The sequence below is a fragment of the Balaenoptera physalus genome (assembly GCF_965194825.1).
Source record: "Balaenoptera physalus genome assembly, chromosome: 3".
In the NCBI taxonomy this organism is placed as follows: domain Eukaryota; kingdom Metazoa; phylum Chordata; class Mammalia; order Artiodactyla; family Balaenopteridae; genus Balaenoptera; species Balaenoptera physalus.
This window is the reverse complement of record NC_138890.1, coordinates 120122295-120143435: the sequence shown is the minus strand read 5'-3', so window position 1 is coordinate 120143435 and position 21141 is coordinate 120122295. Positions and strand designations below refer to the sequence as shown.

Here is a 21141-nt window from a genome sequence, read left to right as displayed (position 1 = left end):
AGCTGTTCAACACAGTTCACTCAAAAGCACAGTCCCTGTGAAGTTTTCCAGTTTGAGATACCCAGACAATACAAGTCAGACATAAAACAGTCCAGACGACAACGTGGTGAGGGCTCCAAGGATGGACGTTCCAGACTTGTTTCTGCTTCTCCTGTGAGGAGGCAGCTACTGAAAAGCTTCCCCAAGGAAATAAGCCTTTCCAGGAAGTGGGAGGAGCAGAGTGAACCATGGGAGGATCCCGGTTTGAGAGGAAGGACTTGGGGTAAATTGAGGGAGGACTTTTTTTCCTTCTTTTAAAGAGGAAAGTTTAGCGAGAATACATTAAAAGAGAGCCAGAATAAAAACTTACATTTTCTTTAAGACGTTTTGAAGGTAAACTTCAGAGGTAAACTTTATGCCATTTTCCAAACAAATTTGGCAATCCTGTCTTCTTCACAGAAGCTTCCTGACACCAGTTTTGTGCAAGGCATTGTGCTGATTGCTATGGGAAATATAAAATGAATTTAAAAAGGGACTCGCCTTAAGAATTTTACCAGATTTGACAGTCTTATGACTACCTATCTCTGAAAATGGATTTTCTCTCCATGTAGATTTTAGGTAATTAATCTGTGTGTATTTTGCATAGGCATCTGTGTCACTGCTATCTTCTTTGGGCTGTAAATTCGGTCTGATACTAGGAACACTTAAAATACAATAATTAGGTTTGAATGACATTTGTTGGTTTTGGAGATGGTGAAGATGATTATGATAATGAAGAACAATTTTTTTTTTTACAATGTACTAAAGAAAAAGATAAAGTTACTATTCTTTGACTACCCATGTTATAGTTTAGATCTGTATAAACTAGTAAAGAGTTTTGCAGGATCATTTCTATAAACCAACCTCTAATTTCTCCCATTGTCCTTCTCAAGGCTACCATGTGATGCTATATGGTTGGAATGATTTCAGTTGATCACTTTTGTTCTAAATTTCAAATCTACTGAACTATTCTCCCTCTCTGTTAAAATGAATTTTCACATCCTTATTTTTTTTAATTAGGTGGTTAGATACGGATCATAACATACACAGTATAAGCCAGAGCTGCATGAATAAACCTCAAAGTTGCTGTTCCTTTGTGAGGACATGACACAGCACTGTGCTATCTTGGGGTCTAATTTGCAAAGGCGGAGCCTTTGAATCTGTGGGCCAGATTCTTCTGCATGTGTATCTTCCCAAGACATCTCTAACTTTGTGCCCTGATGGGCAGGCAGTGCAGAGTGAAAGCATCTAGGCTGATTCATCTACAAATGACAAGTGAAATCAAAAAACTCTGGCTGGGATATTTCCAGTGAAAACCTACAGCGTAGGGGAAAAGGGGGTTTCCTCTGTGTTTGCAGAGAAATGTTCTGCTGGTGGCCTCCACCACCTACTCTCAGAGAGGATTGCTCATCCCCAGCTCTGTCAGCCCAGAGTAGGTGCCACCTTTGTGTCCAAGTTAGAAATGAAATGTTACCCCACCAAGGGTGTCTGGAGCACAGACTGAGACCTTCAGTTTCCAGGCCATGGTCAATGTTGCCGTCTTCAATTATGAGACCAGAAGAATTTTTTTTGCTCTGTCCTCTCTCTGTGGGGTTTGAACACAGGTTTTTTTTCTTCATGAATCCAAACAAGTACTAGTCTGGATTTGTCAGACAACATTTGTCAAGTTATTTACATTTTTAACTCACAAATTGAAGATGTGTACTACAAATTATCAGAGCAAGGAAAATGTAAGAAAATAGCATACATGCTTAGGAGTAATTCAGGATTCATTTCTAATTTTAAACGGTTTCTTTAAATCTCAAGCCTCTAACTTCTTTTGTCTGTGAGATATTTTAATCTTCTAACTGCCAGGGCTGTTTCTGAAGGACTGGAAGTTGTTATACTAGAGTTTCTCCCCAGGTGCTGTGAGAGTGAGCCAGGTTTTTACTCTCCCCAAAGCTGATGAATTAGGGGACTCACTTCTGCTTAGCAAGGAAGACCTGTGTGGAATATTCTGCTGATGTGTATTATAATCTGATGTTAAAGTTTAACATACCGGAAAAAAAAAGTCTTATTGAGTGTTAACAGCCGTGCTGTGCGGTTGTAGTCTCATAAAGGAATTTTTCGAAACACACAGTAGGAAGCTCACAGGAAGTTCTTCAGCTGGACCCAGCAGTAAGACAGCATTGACCTGGTCAGGATACAGGCAAGAAGCTCAGGCCGAGGCATCCAGAACAGGGCTCCTGTCAGTGCCCACAGCAACAAAGATGCACAAAGTGGCCAATTTTCTTAGGAAAGCTCCCAAACAGGGCCAGTTAATATTTAAACCAACTTGTATTATTTGACGTTGGATGCTTTTTGCAGAAATGTTATTTCTCTTAGTCGTACTCAACCTGAGACCTCCCAGACAAGCTTAGGAGCTACAGAAGACCAGAGACCCTCCTACTCCATCAAAGCAAAACAAACTTATCCAAATTGGAGGGAGACATCTCCTGATATGGTCCCCCAGCTCCTTTTCTACCTGGGTCTGCTTCATTCTCACACATGCATTCACTCATTCATCAAACGCTTGTTAAAACATCTATCAGGCTCCAGACACCCTTCTAGGGTTGGGCATTCAGTGGTGAACAAAACAGGCTCAAAGTCCTGCCCTTAGGGCACTTAGACTCCAGTGGCAAGAACTCAGAGATTGTCAGAGCAGGGGTCTATTGTGTTCAAAATTTACAAACTCAGATGGCTCCAGGGGCCAGACTGGGAGTAAAAATGCACAGAGGGGATAAGAATGGGTGGCAACTGCAGCAAACCAGAGAATGTGTGTCCCCAAAGGCATCCACATACAGTTTTTGGAGCACTGTGCAGTGTTTGTTGTTGCTGTTAAGCAAAACACTTTCGGAAACTCTCAAATGTCCTCGGACCAAAAACAAGGCCCAGAAAGGATATGTGCCTTGTTCAAGGTCACACAGCCAGGCAGTAGCAAAGGTAAAGCTGGAACTCAGCTGTCCTGACCCTGGCCCAGTGCTTTTTTTTTTTTTTTTTTTCACTACACTATACTCCCTCTGGGCCCAGAGTTCAGCTCCTTGGGCATCTCAGAAAGTTTCTGACATGATCTTGGTGAACAACTCATTCATTCTCTCAACGATTATTTATACAGCTCTATCATGTGCCAGACACCAAAGAAAGTTTGAGAGTGTTGAACAAGACCAACGTCAGAAATGGGCCTTAACCTCCCAGAGCTGAAGAGTGCATCACTTCAGGGATCTAGATAGATAATAAGTAGGACACAATAAATTCCTTTTTTCCCCTTTGAGCACTTCTGAGGCAGTAGTTATGACTCCAGGCCCAGATATACAAATGTGCTTAACCTGAACGAAAAATAAATGTAATTTTATGTAATTGATGTCATGTGCCCGTAAAATTAACCTAGCTCAACAATTGGTATAAAAAGATTACTGTGGAATAGTAACTGGGTACATAGTAGCTGATCAATACAGACTTGTTGGCTATAAGTGGTCATGCGCTATGCAATCTCAGCTGCTGGGCAGATGCATGAACTTGTTCTGCATTTGGCTACTTTCTAACAACCTCAGCAGTAGCATGGTCAAGGCTATCCAACCATTGCACAAATATTGATGGAGCGCCTGCCTACCACGTGTAAGACTCTGTGTTAGAGTGCATATGTAAGCGCTGTGGTATTCAAGGATCAGTGTTTGTGAGCCAAGGTAAGTTGGAAACCATTTTTTGCTAAGAGTTTCCCAGGAGTGTGGTAGAATCCTTTGGAAGAAGCCAAAGTTAGCTCTCTTAGGTTAGCAACTCAGTGTGTACCACCTGCTATAGCTGGAAGGAGAGATGGACAGAGGTATGACCACAGTGATTCATGGGCTACGACTAATGGTGTGACTGAATGGTCAGGGAATTGGAAGGAACATGATTGAAAATCGGTGACAAGGAAATATGAAGAAACGATGTGTGGATAGAATTTTCTGAATGGGCACGGAGTGTGAGATATTTGTGTCTCTTGTGAATGCTTACAGAAAGGTGACCTCAGGTGGAGAGGAAGGCCCTTCTGTGGACATCAGTCAGTATCTTCTCTATCTACTCTTGGCTTTGCACAATGGGCTCATGAACAAAGTGGCCATGGTAGGGAGGAAGGGATAAAGGTTATGCGTAGACTCAGCAACATGGACTTCCAGTCACCAAGGCTGATGTGGCTACAACGACTGCTGAGTGCCCAAACTCCCCATAGCTTTTGCATTCCTAATATGGCACATTCCCCAGGGAGATTAGCCAGATATTTGGTGACAAGTTGATTATATTGGATTATTTCCATAATGAAAGGGGCAGCACTTTGTCCTTACTGGAATGGATACTTTCACTTCTTGCCTTCCTTGTCTGCCATGTTTCTACCTAAACTATTATCCGTGGACTTACAGAATGCCTTATGCACTATCATGGTATTCTAAACAGCATTGTTTCTGACCGAAGAATTCATTTCATGGTAAATGAAGTTGCAATAATGGGCCCACGCCCGTGAAATTCACTAGTCTTATCATGCTCCCCATCATCTTAAAGCAGCTGACTTGATGTAATAGTGGAATAGCCTTTTGAAGACTCATTTGGGTGCCAGCTAGGTGACACCTGCCCTGCAGGGCTGGGGCAATGTCCTCCAGATTACAGTATATGCTTCAAACTGATGTCCAATATATGGTGATTTTTCTCCTATAGCCTGGACTCATGAGTGTGGGAATCAAGGGGAGGAAATGGGGTTGACTCTTATCACTATTACCCCTAGTGATTCACTAGCAACATTTTTTACTCCCATCCCTGCAACTGGGCTCTGCTGGTTTAAGAATTTTAGCTTCAAAAGGAGCTAAAGGTGGAAAATGCTTCCACCAAGGGACACAGCAATGATTCCACCGAACTGGAAGCTGAGACTGCCACCTGCACACTATGTGCTCTTCATGACAGTGAATCAATGAGCAGAGAAGAGGGTCGGGTACTGGCTCTGGGGATTGACCCTGATAATCATGGGGTAATTGGGATTACTACACAACAGGGCTAAGGAACAATATATTTGGAGTACAGGAGATCTTCTGGGCCACCTCTTACTATTCCCGTTTCCTAGGATTAAAATCAATGGAAAACTACAACAACCCAGTTCAGGCAGGATCACAAATGACCCAGACCCTTCAGGAACGAATGTCTGAGTCCTCCCACCAGGCAAGGAACCATAAGCAGCTGAAGTGCTTGCTTAGGGTAAAGGGAATGGGTGGTAGAAGAAAGTAATGCTGTATACCAGCAATGATCATGTGACCATTGCATAAATGAGAGTTTGAGTGTTGCTTCATCATTTTGATATTTATGTTTATATATATATTAACCAACAATTTTTGTTTTCTTCCCCCCCCATCCCCGTATCACCTAACCTAAAATGTTTTATATAGTAATTAGCTTTATATATCAATATTCAAAGAACAGGGATTGTGAATCATCTAGAAGAAAAATTAACAACATCCAAAATCAAAAAACAGACCTTGTATCCTCTTTTGGGGAAAGGGATACTGTGTTTTTGGTTGTATGTGTGATGGTTGCATCCCATCTGGCTGAAGCGTGACTTTATTATGGTTTTAGAGATAAAATATGGCTTAAGCAACCATGTATAGTGTAAGCTGACAAGGGTTGACTGTGGTGGCTTTGTAATGTGTCAACATAGCTAGGCTGAATTCTATTTCCCAGAATTTTACTCCCTGTATGTTTCCAGTTAGAAAGTGTCACAAGAGAGATTCTCATGTGAGATTTGGAGGGCGGAAGAGAAGCAGCAGCTGCTGTTGTTGATCTCCTGGGTCACCCTGATGGTGTGATGTGGGAGCCAGGCCTGCAGCTACTCCACCTTCTCCTGGATCTGCCTTCAGCTTCTCCAGCTCCTGGGCCAGGTGTGTGTTAGGTCCATGATGAAGGACATCAGCTTCTCCTGCAGATGCTCATACCATCGAGGTCAGAAGCAGCCAAAATGCCAGCGGGTGCTTACTGGTTCCACTTTATCCTTGCTCTACCCTGCTTTGCACTCACCTTCCTTCCCCACTATCTGCCCTGCAGACTTTTTGATTTCTAGCATCAGTCACAAAGCCAGCTCAATAGAAACTGCTTCTCCAGCTCCCACAATTGCTTAAGATAAAATCTCTGTGACAGATTCCTTATCATATTGTATTTCCTTGTGCTTTTGCTTCTCCGAATAAACCCTGACTGATGCAATGGCTTAAAGAATAGGGGACTTTATTTCTGTCACATGCAACAGTTCAAAGGTGAGCAATCCAGGTGGGCAGCACAGCTCTGCTCCATACGAACATTCAAGGACCCGAGTTCCTTTCACTGTATTGTACCACCATCCTAGGGCATTGTCTTTATCCAGCTGGTCAAAGCTGAGTGTCCACATCCAAATTCCAACCAGCAGGAAGAGCCAAGAGGGTACGAAGGAGGTATATTCCACATGGAAGGCTTGTCCCTGGAAGTGGCATGCAGCACTTCTGTGCACATTCTGCAGATGAGAATTTCATCACATGGCCTTCCCCAACTCCAAGAAAGTCTGGGAAATCTGTTCTAGTGAGCAGCCATGTGCCCAGAGGGAAAAGGCATTTTGGTGAACAACTAGCTGCCTCTACCACACATATACAGACTAGTTTTAATAGTGTGAATATTATAATGTATAATAGATAATATTAATAGATAACATTATATATTAATATATAATATATAATGTTATATATATGCTACATAATAAATATTATAGAATATATATCATGTTAGATATAGCTGTAGTGTAATATCTAATATATAATATTATACACTATGGTGCTGACCCCAAAGTCTTAAAAATAGCAAACAGAACCACTAAAAATGAGCTGAGTTACCCTGCAAACCAAAGCCAGAAGCAGCCCGTGCAATGAAAAATTGAATTGAATGCTTCCAGATTTAAGAAAATTTTTGTGCCAATAAATAAATAAACTACTACTGTAATGACAAACCCCAGGAACTTCCCCAACTAAAAAATCATAATTGATTACAAGCTGTCGCCTGCCGTATTGAGTTACATTTTGCCTTACCAACTAAATGCCTCAGTAGTTAAAATGATTTTGTTTGAGATTCACATGGATTAAATAGCCTAGAACACATCCACCCTAGACTTAATCTAAGAGAGAGGAGATTTGGTTCAAATGTTGCTTCTCAGCATGTCAGGAAATGTTTTCTTCAATTAAGTAATCTTATTTTAGAGTTAAATCTGTGCCAAGAAAATAAACAATATATCTTTCATGAACACATCCACTCTGTTGTATAAAAACTTTTATTTTCTGGGAGGCTGCTCTTGGAATTTGTACATATAATGAGATCAGAGCTGGAAAAATCCTGTTTTCTTTAGCATTTAATGGCTTTGGAAACTATAAGGGAGCCATGTGACACAGTATAATGACAGAGCTCTGTGAACAAGTGAATAGCAAAGATCAACAGATAATCTTTTTTCCCCACCCCAAACCCTGCATTTTTAACAGAAACCCTGCATTAAGTACAGTGGGATGTTTCCACCCAATCTTGAGCTGCATAAAAATTAGTTGCAAGAGAGTCTGTTGCTGATCACAGACCAAATGCTGTTATGCTTTCAACACATTTTAAGGGATTAGGCATTATGGCTATGTACTTCCAAGATCAAGTTGCAATAATGGGAAGTCAGGCAAAATCCTGAAGATCCCAGTGCCTGGCTGTCTAAAGGACGGCATCGTAGAAGGTAGAACGCTAGAGGACGCTTTTACGGAGGTCTTTGCACCTCCACCCCCAGAGGATGGCTCCGGATGGCAGCCTGGAGCAGAAGCTGTGTTCCCAACACCCCATGTTATGCTCCAGCAATACCAAATGACTCCCACTTCCCCAGACGTGCAATGTTGTTGCTCTCCTCCATGCTTTTGCATGTGCTTTTTCCCAACCCTTATTGTCCTACAAGACCCAGCTCCAGCATCACCTCTTCTATGAAGCCCAGGCAGTTAATCACTCTCTCCCACTAAATTTTTTTCTACTTTCCCTGCTGGTGACCTTCTTGAAAACGAGAAACCTTATTGATATTGTTTATCTTACCTTCCTGTTGCCTAACAAACCCAGACTCACAGTGAGTACATGCTATATGTTTATGAAATAAACAAGTAAATGTTTAATCTAAAAAGGGTGGGATAAGGGAACTTCCCGATTAGCCAACTTTGGCTCGTTTTCTGACACAGTAAAGGACCAGTTCCAGAGTTCACTGGGAAAGAAGGGAAGAGAAGCTCCTCTGATCTTTTGCATTCTCCCCTCAATCTGTACCTGGGTCAACGAAGACCAATGGTTAACTTCCAGTTGCCGAAAGAGTTGTGTCCTTCGTGTATCCTCGATTGCCCACGGAAGGCACGAATGAACATTTGCTAGTAGGCACGTGTGGCAGACCCTCCACCCTTAGAGCCTCGGTGGCATACTCGCTTTCTGCATGGATACCGCGGCAAACACTAAGTGAGGTAGCAGCACAGAAGAAAACTTCCTCAGACCTGCATGGCAGAGCTTTCCTTTCTTCAGAAAAAAGAGTTGACTTTGCTCTGCGCAGCTTTTGTGAGCAGAATTTTGATGAGCACTTGGGACAGAGGAAGTGAGGGTGGCGGCAGCCTTAACAGATTCATCAGACTCACGTCCGCTATTCCATCACCCCCAACAGTTGCTCCACGGGCCTTTCCAAGGGGCCCAAGATGGGAATCAGGAGAGCGGTGTCTAAGGCCTGCCTCCATCACTGTTGGTGCAACCTTCAGCAATCCTCTTAACTGCTTGGGCCTCGGTTTTCTCACCTTTTAATGTTATTGGGGGCTATAATATCCACCCAATCATTTTTCCACAAAGTGCTAAGTTTTGAAAAAGTTAGTTTCCGCAAAATCTTTTAACAACTTAAAATTGTTATATCAACGCATACCTTATCTCCCTCTGCTCCCTTGTGAGTATTCGACCTGTCAGCCCACCTGGACTAATCAGGAATTCACAAACACACCTTGCTCACACATACCCTTTCCACCTGTGGGTCAAGTTCCCTCACTAAAATTCTCCTTCTTGGCTGTGATGTCATGTGGCTATCAGGTACCCCCTGACATGACGTGGTAACAAGGGCACTTCTCTGTGGTCTCCTCCCAAACCCTTAAGTCTAGTCTAACCATGAGAAAAACATCACATAAACCCAGATTGGGGGACATGCTACAGGATATGTGGCCAGTACTCCTCAAGACTATCAAGGTCATGAAGACAAGCAAAGACAGAAAAACTGTCATAGACCAGAGAAAGCTGAGGAGCCATGACAACCAAATACAACGTGGTTCCCTGAAACAGATCCTGAAACAGAAAGAGGACATTAATAGGAAAACTGGTAACATCCTCCAATGTGTGGGGTATAGTTAGTAGTAATTCATCGATGTTGGTCTTAGTTTTAACAAGTGTTCTGTGGAAATGTAAGATGTTAAGGAGGGGGGAAACTGAATGAGAAACGTGTGGGAACACTCTAATATTTTTGAAACTTTCTGTATATCTAAATTTATTCCAAAATTTAAAAATGTGTTAAACAGAATTCTGCTTCCCCTTCAAGCTTCATCCAAAGATCACCTCTTTCGTAAGGCCTTACTGAATCCTCCAGTTAGCTGTGAACTTTCCTTCTTCTAAACCCTCCTAGCACTTTGCTTCCTCCTTAAGTGGCGTTCGACATGTAATTGTTTGTGTACTATTCAACCCCCTCAAACACACACATATGCACATACTGGTATGTGAGCAATTTGAAGGTGATTTTTTTAAATCTGCAGGGCCTAGCAGAGCTCCTGACACATGATAAATATCTAATGAGTGTCTCTGAATGAATGGATGGATGGATGGATTGCAGCAGCCTATGCTGTCACAGTGTAGGGTTACTGCAGCATGTTCACCCTCTCCAGGCTTAGCTGGACAAGACATTTTCCCCAAACAGAATTTATTCTGTGGGCTGAGGCAATGTCTGTTACTAAAGGACATATGTTTGCAAAAGACCTTGCATATCGAGACTTTTAAAGCGATTTAGAAACCGTGACTTCTTAATCTTCACACCCCCCTCACATGAAACGCTTTTGGCATTATTTAGTAATCCAAACTGTACATACCACGGGAGATTTGAAAAGTGCCTAATTAAAGACACAGTGCTGTGCTCACCTTATCCTGGGCTAAATCCACTGAAATTAGTGAGCATTTGGATTCAGAGGAAGAAGAACTGAGGCACCTTTTATAGCTATGGATTTGAAGGGATTTCGGGCATCAGTACACTAGGCTTGAATGAGAAAAACAGGCTAAAAATCAGGAATAAATAAGGTGGTGGTAAGCCAAACAGGTTGTCAGAATTAAGACAAATTGGAAAAGACTGAAACTGAACTGCTAAATGAAGGGTATGAGACAGAGGCCAGCGGGGAGACTTTTCTAGGTTACTTAGCACTATTTTTAAAAGTATGCCACGTGCTGCAGAGCAACTAAGCCCGTGGGCCACAACTACTGAGCCTGTGCTCTAGAGCCCGAGAGCCACAACTACAGAAGCCCGAGCACCTAGAGCCCCTGCTTGCCCCAGCTAGAGAAAGCACACACGCAGCAATGAAGACCCAACGCAGCCTTAATTAATTAATTAATTAAAGAAACAAAAAAGCAACGAAGAGTAGCCCCCGCTCACCTCAACTAGAGAAAGCCCGCACACAGCAACAAAGACCCAACACAGCCAAAAATAAATACAAATAAAATAAATTTTATAAAAATAAAAAATAAAAATAACACTTCTAAAAAAAAAAGGTTATGTATCTATAGACCAACCAGGTCCAGAGGCTGTAGTACTTTTATAACTAACATCATTATCTTTATTTCTAAACCAGCTAAATGAAAGCACGACCCTTGGTAAAACAGCAATTACTACGACTACTGTGTTATTGGGAGGGGATTCATTTGTCCCCCCAGATTCTCGTATGTGACAGTGCCCTCCTCTGTGACAGCCACCTCCTAGAAGCTGATTCCACATACATATGACTGTAATTGTTGCTTGATTATGTACTGCTTCAGCCTCTCCCTCTGAGCTGTTCATCCAAACGCGGTCAGATTAAGAGGCTCGAGTTTTCTGAGGTCAGAAAAGACCTCCAACTGTCAGAAGCAGAACTCTACGGAGGTAGTGGGTCTGGACCTCAATTATTATAACACCACTGCTATTGTTTCTGTGGTATGGCAACCCAGACTTTCAAAGTGGCCCAGGGCCATCGGCTCTCTTTCTTTCTTTCCCCTTTGCTGTCTACCATTGTGGTCTTGGTGTGGAGTGATTTGAGAAAGGTGTTGTATGAGTTCTCCGTAGCAGCTGCTGCACTCAAAATCCCAAGCAGCTCAGAAGTGCAGCCCCAAGATACGCGCTTCTGGCCACCAAGGCAACAGGAGTTAACATCGCTATGCCTCAGAGTTTAACACAGACCAAACTCCTCTCCCCAGAACCTCCCCAAACTTAGAGCTTACCCAGGCTGCACGCCTTGTGAAGAAGACTGCCCTTGGACCGCAGGTAATTAATTCACAATCTCCCCAGACCTCAGTTTTCTCATCTATAAAATGTGAGTGGAAGAATAGAAGGTCTTTCAGCTCTAAGATGTTATGATGTAAAAATCCTGCCAAGGCAAATCTTTTCTTGTATTTCCACACCTCCCTCCTCTATATTTGACCTGCACATGGAAAATATCTGCTGACTCACCCTTCCACACCCTCACCAGACACTTGAGAAAGTTGGGAATGTTTCTTTTATAAAAGAGCTTGAACCATATTTTCTATACATTTGGCTCCCCTTTGCCAGTAAAATCCTTGACACCTCTTCAAAACATAGGAAGTAAGCATTGCATCAGAAAGAGAGCTCATTCTCATCTGGTTCCTTCAGCCTGGTATCAAATTTGGCTTTTTCACACGTCTTTTTCTCTGTGGATCAGGTGATGGATGCCAGTCTATATATTCATCTCTGACTTACGCCAAGAGAATTTGAAGTAGGATGTTTCTCATGCGGGGAAAATGTGTTTTGAGAATTCCTTTGGCTATTCTGGTCCGACAGAATTCCAGTTGACAACCTCTGGGCAGAGTTACAAACCTACGTTTTTATTTCCATAAATGTCATTTATCAACAGAACGTTATAGGGAGTTGATTGGGGGATGGTGCTTAAAAGCAACTCTTTTGTTCCAATCTTAAAAGAAAGTTAAAAACCAACTCTTTAATATATAGCTCGCTTCATCAGAATCCACTGAAATTATGAATTCTGATAGCTATGTCAGCTAAAGATACAGAGCATCACAATTACAGGACATTTCCCATTTGAGTGAGGATACTGCCCAGGCTGGTTTCCTCTGGAAAAGCCCTTTTGGAAGCCTTAGGCAGTGGCCCACCACTGCATGTGTTCAATTCTGATTTGCAGTGCGGTTTGTTACTTGGTTGATGTTAGACGATCTTAATTAGCTTCCTGACCATGCAATAAGAAAAGTGCCTCATTATTAAAACTAATCATCAGTTTTCGCTGGGACAGCAGCAGCGATGAGGTGCATAGAGCAGGCCCGTCAGCTTCCACAGCAGAAGAGTAGGGATTTGGCTGCTTAGATGTACTGACAACCTGGCTCTCCGGGTTAGAAGACGTCGAGTGTGTGCCAGGATACCCTGACTTCAGAGGATCTGAAAGTTTGATGCTGAAGTGAGGGAAATGAATATGGCAGCCAGTGTTTTTTTCAAAGTGAGTTGGGAAAAATCAATGTGAGGTCTTCCTTATTTGCGTCCCAATAGGGTCCAGAGCTTTCTTTCTTTTGGATTCTTTCAGTGTTTTTCTTGGCTCATTTATGGTGCATGAAGAAGCTTCTTTTCAATATGAGGGTGAAAACATTTCTCTTTGTTTAGACACTTAGAATGTGAATTCGTTTTGCAGTTCTGACCCAGAGAAACTGGTTCTATTCCTGGCTCCACCAGGCAAGTCATTTATCCTTTCTGAGCCTTATTTTCTCATCTAAAAAAAAAAAAAAAAAAAAAAAAATGAGAGGTTTAGAATAGACCATCTATTGCAGAACTAGCTACATAATTTGCAGGTCCCAATGTAAAATTAAAATATAGGGGGTAAAGTTCTAAAATTATTTCGAATTTCAAGAGGATAACAGTAGAGCATTAAGGCAAGGGCAGGGCCCGTCTACACACAGGGCCCTGTGGGGCTGAACAGGTCACACACACTGGGTGAAAGCTGGCCTTCAACTCCTCTGTGCCTTGTCCAGCACCAAAATGCTCTGTTGTCAAAGTTTTTTGGTCAACTCCACAGGCACAATTCTCATGCAAAAATCAAACAACAACAAAAAAGCAAAAACAAAAAATGTGAGTTGTATTTTTTACCTGAAGTCTATCTCACTTTTTTCAAGTTCCTTTGACCATAAGTCCTTCCTGACTTCATTTTATTCTCCAAGATGGATTTTTCTTCTTTCCTGTCTAAAACATTCAAATGACCTCTGCTTTGGACTTTTTCTAAATCACCATATGTTAGATAATTGTGCCCAAAGGAATTACTTCCAGAGTGGCCTAAACACAAAAGAAAAACACACAGCCAACTTTTTCTCTAGAACAGTGCAAACATTTCCTTAAACCTAAGTGTCTCAAGAGGAAAATTGACAGAATAAACCTTTCACCCAGCGAGTCCACTCTGCATAGTGCTTGTACTGAAGCCTTCTTTTTGCATTTTTACATCTCTGATTTATCTACTGCTTTGCCAATAAAAGCAGTCATGTTCTTTGATTTAAGTTTTTTTACAATGGAAAAGTGGCCAGAGAAAATGACTCAGTTGAGTGTTTTATTAATGGAAAGAACTGATATGCCAGCAACAATCCAAGTTCTTTGCCCCTTCTCTATCATGTTACACCATAATACAGCACCTCCCTGAGAAGTCGGAGATTGCAAGTTAAATGCTAGCAAATCAATGGTTTGTCAGATGTTAGGTTCACTAAAGTGCCAACCACAAAACACAAGGAACTGTCAGCGTTGAGAAGTAAAATCTACTCAAATAATTTTACAATTACAAAGCAACTACCAAAAAAGGGGAAGATTCTCTTAACATGTCTTAAAGGGAAATAAGTTTGATTTCTTGCATGAGTTTTTCTGCTAGGTTGAAGTTGCTGAAGTCTCATTCAGGTAGACAAACTCACTGTACAAAATTTTACCATCACTTCAAATAGATGGAAAATCAGATTTATTCTTGAAATTAACTTCCAGAATTTTAAGAAGAGAAAGTGATTACTTCACATCTACTCATGACTGACAACCCAACCTCAAAATGAATTTATTTTCTATTATGAAAGTTTGGGGTGTTCTGCTTATTATCAAAAACAAGTACATTTACTCTTTTTCTTTAATCTTATTTAAAAACATCAAAAACCCATTTGTCTCAAATATTCAAGATCATATATATTCTGTTTTAGGGGACAATTTAAGGCAAAGATGTTATAAACACTGATAAACCACTGTCTAGTTCATGACAATTCCAAATATTTGAATACCAATATCCTTCAAAATATGAGCAAACAAGTAGAAAACAATAAATGCCTACACATTTTTTTAAATAAATTTGTTTATTTAATTAATTTATTTTTTGGCTGCGTTGGGTCTTTGATACTGCACATGGGCTCTCTCTAGTTGCGGTGAGCAGCGGCTACTCTTCATTGTGGTGCGCGGGCTTCTCATTGAGGTGGCTTCTCTTGTTGCAGAGCATGGGCTCTAGGCGCGAGGCCTTCAGTAATGGCAGAGCATGGGCTTCCGCAGTTGTAGCACATGGGCTCAGTAGTTGTGGCTCGTGGGCTCTAGAGCTCAGGCTCAGTAGTTGTGGCACACAGGCTTAGTTGCTCCGCGGCATGTGGGATCTTCCCGGACTAGGGCTCGAACCCGTGTTCCCTGCATTGGTAGGCGGATTCTTAACCACTGCACCACCAGGGAAGTCCCCTAAATGCCTATATTGAGAGCTCATCTACTTCTCTGTCTAACGGAAGGATTATATCTAAACCACAGTATTAGTCTCCTAGGGCTGCCGTAACAAAGCGTGACTTCAAACAATGGGAATTTATTTTCTCACAGCTTTGGAGGCTAGGAGTCCAAAATCAAGGTGTCAGTGGGCCATTCTCTGTGGAGGCTCCTCCCTTTCCTCTTGCTTCTGGTGGTTGCTGGCAATCCTTGGCATTCCTTGGCTTGTGGCTGCATCACTCCAATCTCTGCCTCCATTGTCACATGGCCTTCTCCCTGTGTCTCTCCTCCTATCCTTACAAGGACCAGTTTTATTAATCTGCCTGGCCTGCTATAACAAAATAGGATAAACTGCGTGGCTTAAACAACAGACATTTTTTTTCTCACAGTTCTGGCTATAAAGGCTAGAAGGTGCCGGCTGATTTGGAAGGTCGTGAATTTGAGGGGAACGCTATTTCAACCTGGTACATTCCCCTAAATAAATATATAATAATCTCTTCTGTGTTTAAATGAAATAAAACAAAATATCTTTGTGTACCAGGAAAAGAAAGCTCAATGAATCCCCTAGGAATCCATTCCATTCAGTCATCCATCCCATCAGTTCTCAAAGTGTGATCTGAGGACCATCTGCCCCAGTTCAGCTTCGGGAGGGGCTGATTAAAAATGCAGATTATTAAACATAGTGTAAACTGAGAGATTTTCTGGAAGGAGATTTCTCCAGGCGAAAGAAATGACTGTCCAAGTGAATCTTATTTTCCATTGCTATTATCAAACCTGAGATATTTCCAGAGTTGCATTGTCTCCTGGAAGTATCACACTTTGATTCCAACTGCCTTTGCCATGACTGGCTCCCCGGAATACCCAGTTTCTCCCTTAAATTCAGCGTGGGCACAAGTAAATTCCCTTTCTTGACAGGCTGGCATTCAAAAATGACTTAGCTGGGAAGCAGCCGCATAGCACAGGGAGATCAGCTCGGTGCTTTGGGACCACCTAGAGGGGTGGGATAAGGAGGGTGGGAGGGAGACGCAAGAGGGAGGAGATATGGGGATATATGTATACGTATAGCTGATTCATTTTGTTATACAGCAGAAACTAACACACCATTGTAAGGCAATTATACTCCAATAAAGATGTTAAAAAAAAAATGACTTAGCTGAATATGATGGGAAACCAAAAGAAAATATAGGCAACATTATAATAGTCACTAGGTTTTCAGGGTATAGAGAGAATTCAGAGTCAACGTCGACAACAGTGGAAGGACTAGGGCAATGTCAGAAACACCCTCCTTCCCTGCTCCCTGCCGATCTTTGCCAGGTGTCCTCAGGCCACAGCTTGCTTTCTAACCTCCAGGAGCCTGGCTCTTCCCTACCAAACTGGAGTTTCTAAAGACTAATCAGAAGTCACTAGTCTCCTCAATCAGGCGCTTGTGGGGGGTTGGTGGGGGGTGGGGTCCCTGAGCACCCACTAAGAGCAGAGGGTAGAGTCTGTTCTTCCTGTTGCCTCCTTGCCCAGCATAGTACCCGGCACATGCTGGGGCTCAACGTAATGTCTCTTGGGTGAAAATTTAAAACTTTGCCTCATACAAATGATCAGAGGAACCCAAAGTCTTCCCACTTAATCCCTATTTGAGATCTGAGGGCCATACTTCCCTCAAGTTGCTGGGATTGTGATAACGAGCTTCGTGACTCCGATTATCTGCGCCACCCACTTCGGGGGCACTTTAGGGCCTTTCTCTCAGGAAAAGTTCCTTCTTCACAACTGGACAAGTCTACTCATTAGAGCTCTCCAACCACGTGTCCATGAAGCAGGAGTCCTCACACTCTGAAACAGGAGCTGACTCAGACACTGACCTGAGGTCAGCAGACCAGCCTTTTCATTTTGAAAGAAGGGAGCTCACGCCCAGAGAATGTTCAGGAACTTTCCCAGGCTCTCAACGGCCATTCCATGGCAGAGATGCACATGGAACCCAAATCACTGAACACTCAGGTCTGGGCTTGTTTCCCTCACCACTCCTCATTGCTCTGCCTCTCTGCTTGTTTTCTCTAGGACAGTGACCTCAGAGAAGCTGTGGGAGGCTGCTCTCACCTGGGGCCCCATATCCCTCCGCTGCCCTCAGAGTCTGGCGAACCTCTTGTTGTTCCCAGACGCTGTCCCATGGCTCTGTGTTCACCCAGAAACTTTGCAGTTTAAGATGTAAAAACAGATGCTGCCCCAGCCTGGGCTCACCTGCAGAGGCCCCTGGACACTGAAAGAAGATGGAGTTGTTTTCTATCAGGTCCAGAATGGGTCATAAATACCAGAAAGCACCTGTTGAAAGTAACTCTGTCTTATTCATGTGGGTGTGTGTTTTACTTTTTTCTCGTTTTATTTGCTTTTTGCCTCCATTGGCCCACCTCCACCTCCCTGAATAAATGCAGGCAGACCCTCTGAATGCCTGATCCCTAGGTTTTGAACAGATAAGCCAGAGAAGCCAGTAACTGCATGCCTTTACTGAGTATGCTGAACTGAAATTAGTGCTTACCTCAAGAGGATCAACATTGTTTAAGAATAACCTTGTTAAATACTAATTTTATCCGACTCTAAAAATAACATACGCTTCTTGGGCCAAAACTGGGGGAATGTGACAGGAGAAAAAGCAGAGAAATATAAAGAAATTTTTAAAAACTGTAATCCCACCACCACTGTTCATGTTTTAGGGTATTTCTTTTCCATCTTAAAAAACACACATGCACACAGAACTATCATATAGTTTCAGGCAAAGTAATGGTTAAAAAAGAAAGTCTCCAGTCACAAGAACAGGCATAAGAAGAGGCCTGCACATCCCAGGAACTGTTGACACATGTATAAAGATGGGAGAAGAGAAAGCTTTATTTTTCAACTTGGAAAAAGAGAAGTACGTGCGGTATTCATGTTATCATTGTAACTGATTCTTTTCAATTAAAAAATGATACTAATGAATTTGTTGGTAAGGATGAGAATAAGTATTTGCTATGGCTCTTGACTACAGTCAGTTTCTGTTCTGTTGCTGATGTGGCATGTACCCATCTTATGAATCCATGTGCTTTTCAGACAGGGCTTGTGGCAGAGGCAATGGCGGCGACAGCCTGAACACAGGAAATCACCTTCGAAGGGGAAGCTCTGGGCTGGCAGAAGTGTGTTAACCTTTCGTCCATGTCATTGGGTTTAATATGTTAACTTTGTAGTAAAAGGTTCTTCTTTGAGCTCAGGGTTCATAAAAAACGTTACTGGTCCTTGATGTTCCCAGTTGAGGATAGTAAGGAAAACAGAATGCTGAAAGCTCACATTGATTGAAGCAAAGACAGAGCTGGGGGGTCAGCCCAGTGCCCCAGCGCCTCCCCAGCCTGACAGAACTGAACGGCTATTCATAGCAGTTGGAGCACATCCAAGCTACGAGTGTAAATTTACTTGTATCATCTTTGGAGAGGAACTGTGTAGTCCCCAGTGCCTCCCGGTTGATTCGGATCGACTGTTTATTTGTTTAGTCCTGTAATGATATTATCCACAGGGCTAGAGCCACACAGGGAGGATGAGGAATTCCTGGAGGAGGGAGGCTGCATGTGTTTATTGCCCTGTCAGCCCTTCACGACAAAAGACAAAAGTTGCTGTAATTTGTGTGTTCCCACACACGTGATCCATATGGACAATATCGAGTATAGGTGCTGATGAAGAAAAAAGAAAAGGTTTACCAGAAATCAAGATGCCAGCTGCTTTGTGAAAAATGCAGAGAAATGCTCTCTAATTAAACCCACAGTTCCAGAGCTGGAAGGAATTCTGAGACGTTATCCATAACCAGAAGAAAAAAGAACCACCAGCTCTTAACTGACTTATGCCTTGTGTTGCCTTGGACCTTGAGCCTAATTTCTTCTCTTTTCAAGCTCAGCGGTTAGCAGGTTTCTCATGGCCATGCCTATTGGGGTGGGGGACCATGATTTCCCCTTATCCTCAGCACATTTATTTATAGCTCAGTTTCAGTGGAGTTCCTCACTGTGGGCATATTATCGGAGCCAATTCTAGTTCATCTCCTCAGCGTCAGACTGAAACCCCTGAAATATGCTGCCAGTTGGTTCCTGATTGTTCTTCTGGAAGCTTGCAGCTCTGAAAGCTTTTTACCTCAGGAACGTGCTGTCCATCCAAGAAACACACGACTTGAAAGGACAAAATGAATCAACGGAGTCAGCATGTCACTCAGTGGGCTGGCAAACAGTGATCTGCTGAGGGGCAGCTGTGCCCAATCTTCTGACTATTGGGCCATTATGGCCCTGCCACATGGATGCAACCATTGCACGGTTTGATCTGCGCCACCTAAGAGTCTCACACAGTTTATTGATGCCAAGACAGTGAAGGGCACTGCAGTGAGGGCTGACTGGAAAACGAATGCAAGTGGGATGGATGGCTCCCACAGGCCTTGAGAAACAACACTCAAGGACATGCCCAAACCACCCCAGCAAAGTCATGGAACGTTGCTAGATGCCAGTGAGGAATGATGGCACAGCGGGTAACCTCAAATGGCCTGGGCTCGTTCTGATTAATGGAACAAGGCAACCATAGCTGCATCACGAGTAGCAACGGTCCCAGAAAATAGCCACTCGTGGTTCCCAGACAATGGAGACATTTCGTGACCAACAAGAGGGAAAGGAATATGAAGAGCCACCTCCATCTTCCTGGCAGGAGTATTCACTATAGAGCCCCTTCCAAATGACACAGACATCTCCAGTCTATACCTAGCGAAAGCCAAACTGTGCATACGTAATTATAAAATAGTAGGATAAAAGAGGGTAATACTTAACAAGTGAACCAGGGGTCCATTAGTAATCCTCAGTGCCCTCGAATTGATGGAAGAGGCAGCAGTTTCGAGACAGACGCTGCTACGCTTTGATTTAACTTCAGGCTGGTTGGTACCCACGGGCCTCTGAGTCTGACTTTTCAGTTCCTCTAAGTAGGAAAGAAAGCCTAGAAGAATCGCCTCACTTCGCTCACTGGGTGTGAATGGGAGGCGAAGATGGGAGGTGAGGGAATAAACTTGCCCTAGAACAAAGCAAACAACCGTATAAAGCAGAGGGACTGTTATAAAAGCAAAATATAGACAGTGCATGTATTTTTAATGACCAGGACTAGGGTGCCCTGTGCAAACATAAACAGCTCCCTGCCTGCGGAGCGCTAGAAACCCTCCAGTCATGGAGTTCGGGTTCCCTGCCACCCCCTCCTAAGGGTGCCTGGCCCTGCCAAAAATCATTTACAAATAAAGAGCTCTCAGAAATGTGCCCGACCTTCGGCCAAAGAGGAGAACCTCTTTTCCAATAAATATTTGGCCGGGAAGGGGGGAGGGGAGCCAAGAGTAACAAAGGGAGCCCGCGGCCCGGGTTTGTTTGGATTGCCCGGGCGGCGCGGGAGCGGCCGGGCGCAGCTGACCACGGGTACAGATAGGTTAATTTCCACATGGAGCTGCAGAAACCCAATCCGCGGGTTGCGAAGCGTGGGTCAGCCAAGGCATGTTAATCTGTTTAGCATGTGCGCCGCGCGGAGGAGCCAGACCACCGGGGCGCAGGAGGCGCGGCCGCAGCCGCGCTGCTCCGGGGGAGTTAATAAAGAGCTTAAGGCAAGTAAGTGTAGCGAGGTGGCGGCGGCTCGGAGCCGGCCGCGCCCCGCGGGCCCTGGGGAGGCCGAGGCCGCCTGCTGCCCGCCGCCCTCGCCCCGCGGGCCCTCGGCTCCGCGCGCCCCGGAGGCCGTGCGAGCGCCGGGACGACCGAGGCTGGGCGCACGGCGGCGCGGGCGGGACGCGGGAACCCGCGGGCCCCGGGAGCGCGGGCCTCCCGTCCCGGAGGGCGGGGGAGGAGGGGGAAGCCTCTTCTCTGCTCTCGCGCCGTGGGGGGGAGCAGGGGAGCGGGGCGTTCGCCATTTCGAACATTTTTAACTAATCAAAATATTTGCTGATGAGTATTTATTTTTACAAGAACTCGGTTTGGCTGGAGACTTCCCGAGCAACAGTATGGGCTGCCGTATTAGGTTTGTGACGGAGCCAAGTGCGGTTGGGCTTATTGAATCTGCGCGCCGGAGATCACTCGCTCCGGAGATGTTTCTCT

At 43.7% G+C, this 21141-nt stretch overlaps 2 long non-coding RNA genes across 3 annotated transcripts in view; one reads left to right on the top strand and one right to left on the bottom strand.

The window, feature by feature from the left end:
* Positions 1–424: 424 nt before the first annotated feature.
* Positions 425–11904, bottom strand: LOC309658626. Its single transcript, XR_014262333.1, has 2 exons — positions 11545–11904; positions 425–481 (listed from the first exon to the last, which is right to left on the bottom strand). It is a non-coding gene; the product is annotated as an uncharacterized lncRNA (long non-coding RNA).
* Positions 11899–21141, top strand: part of LOC309658615 — a 27714-nt gene continuing 18471 nt past the window's right edge. The window contains exon 1 of one of the 2 annotated variants that reach the window (XR_014262320.1): positions 11899–20657. This is a non-coding gene — a long non-coding RNA (uncharacterized lncRNA). Of the gene's footprint in view, positions 20662–21141 lie in introns of both variants that reach the window. The other variant, XR_014262321.1, reaches the window with a different exon arrangement.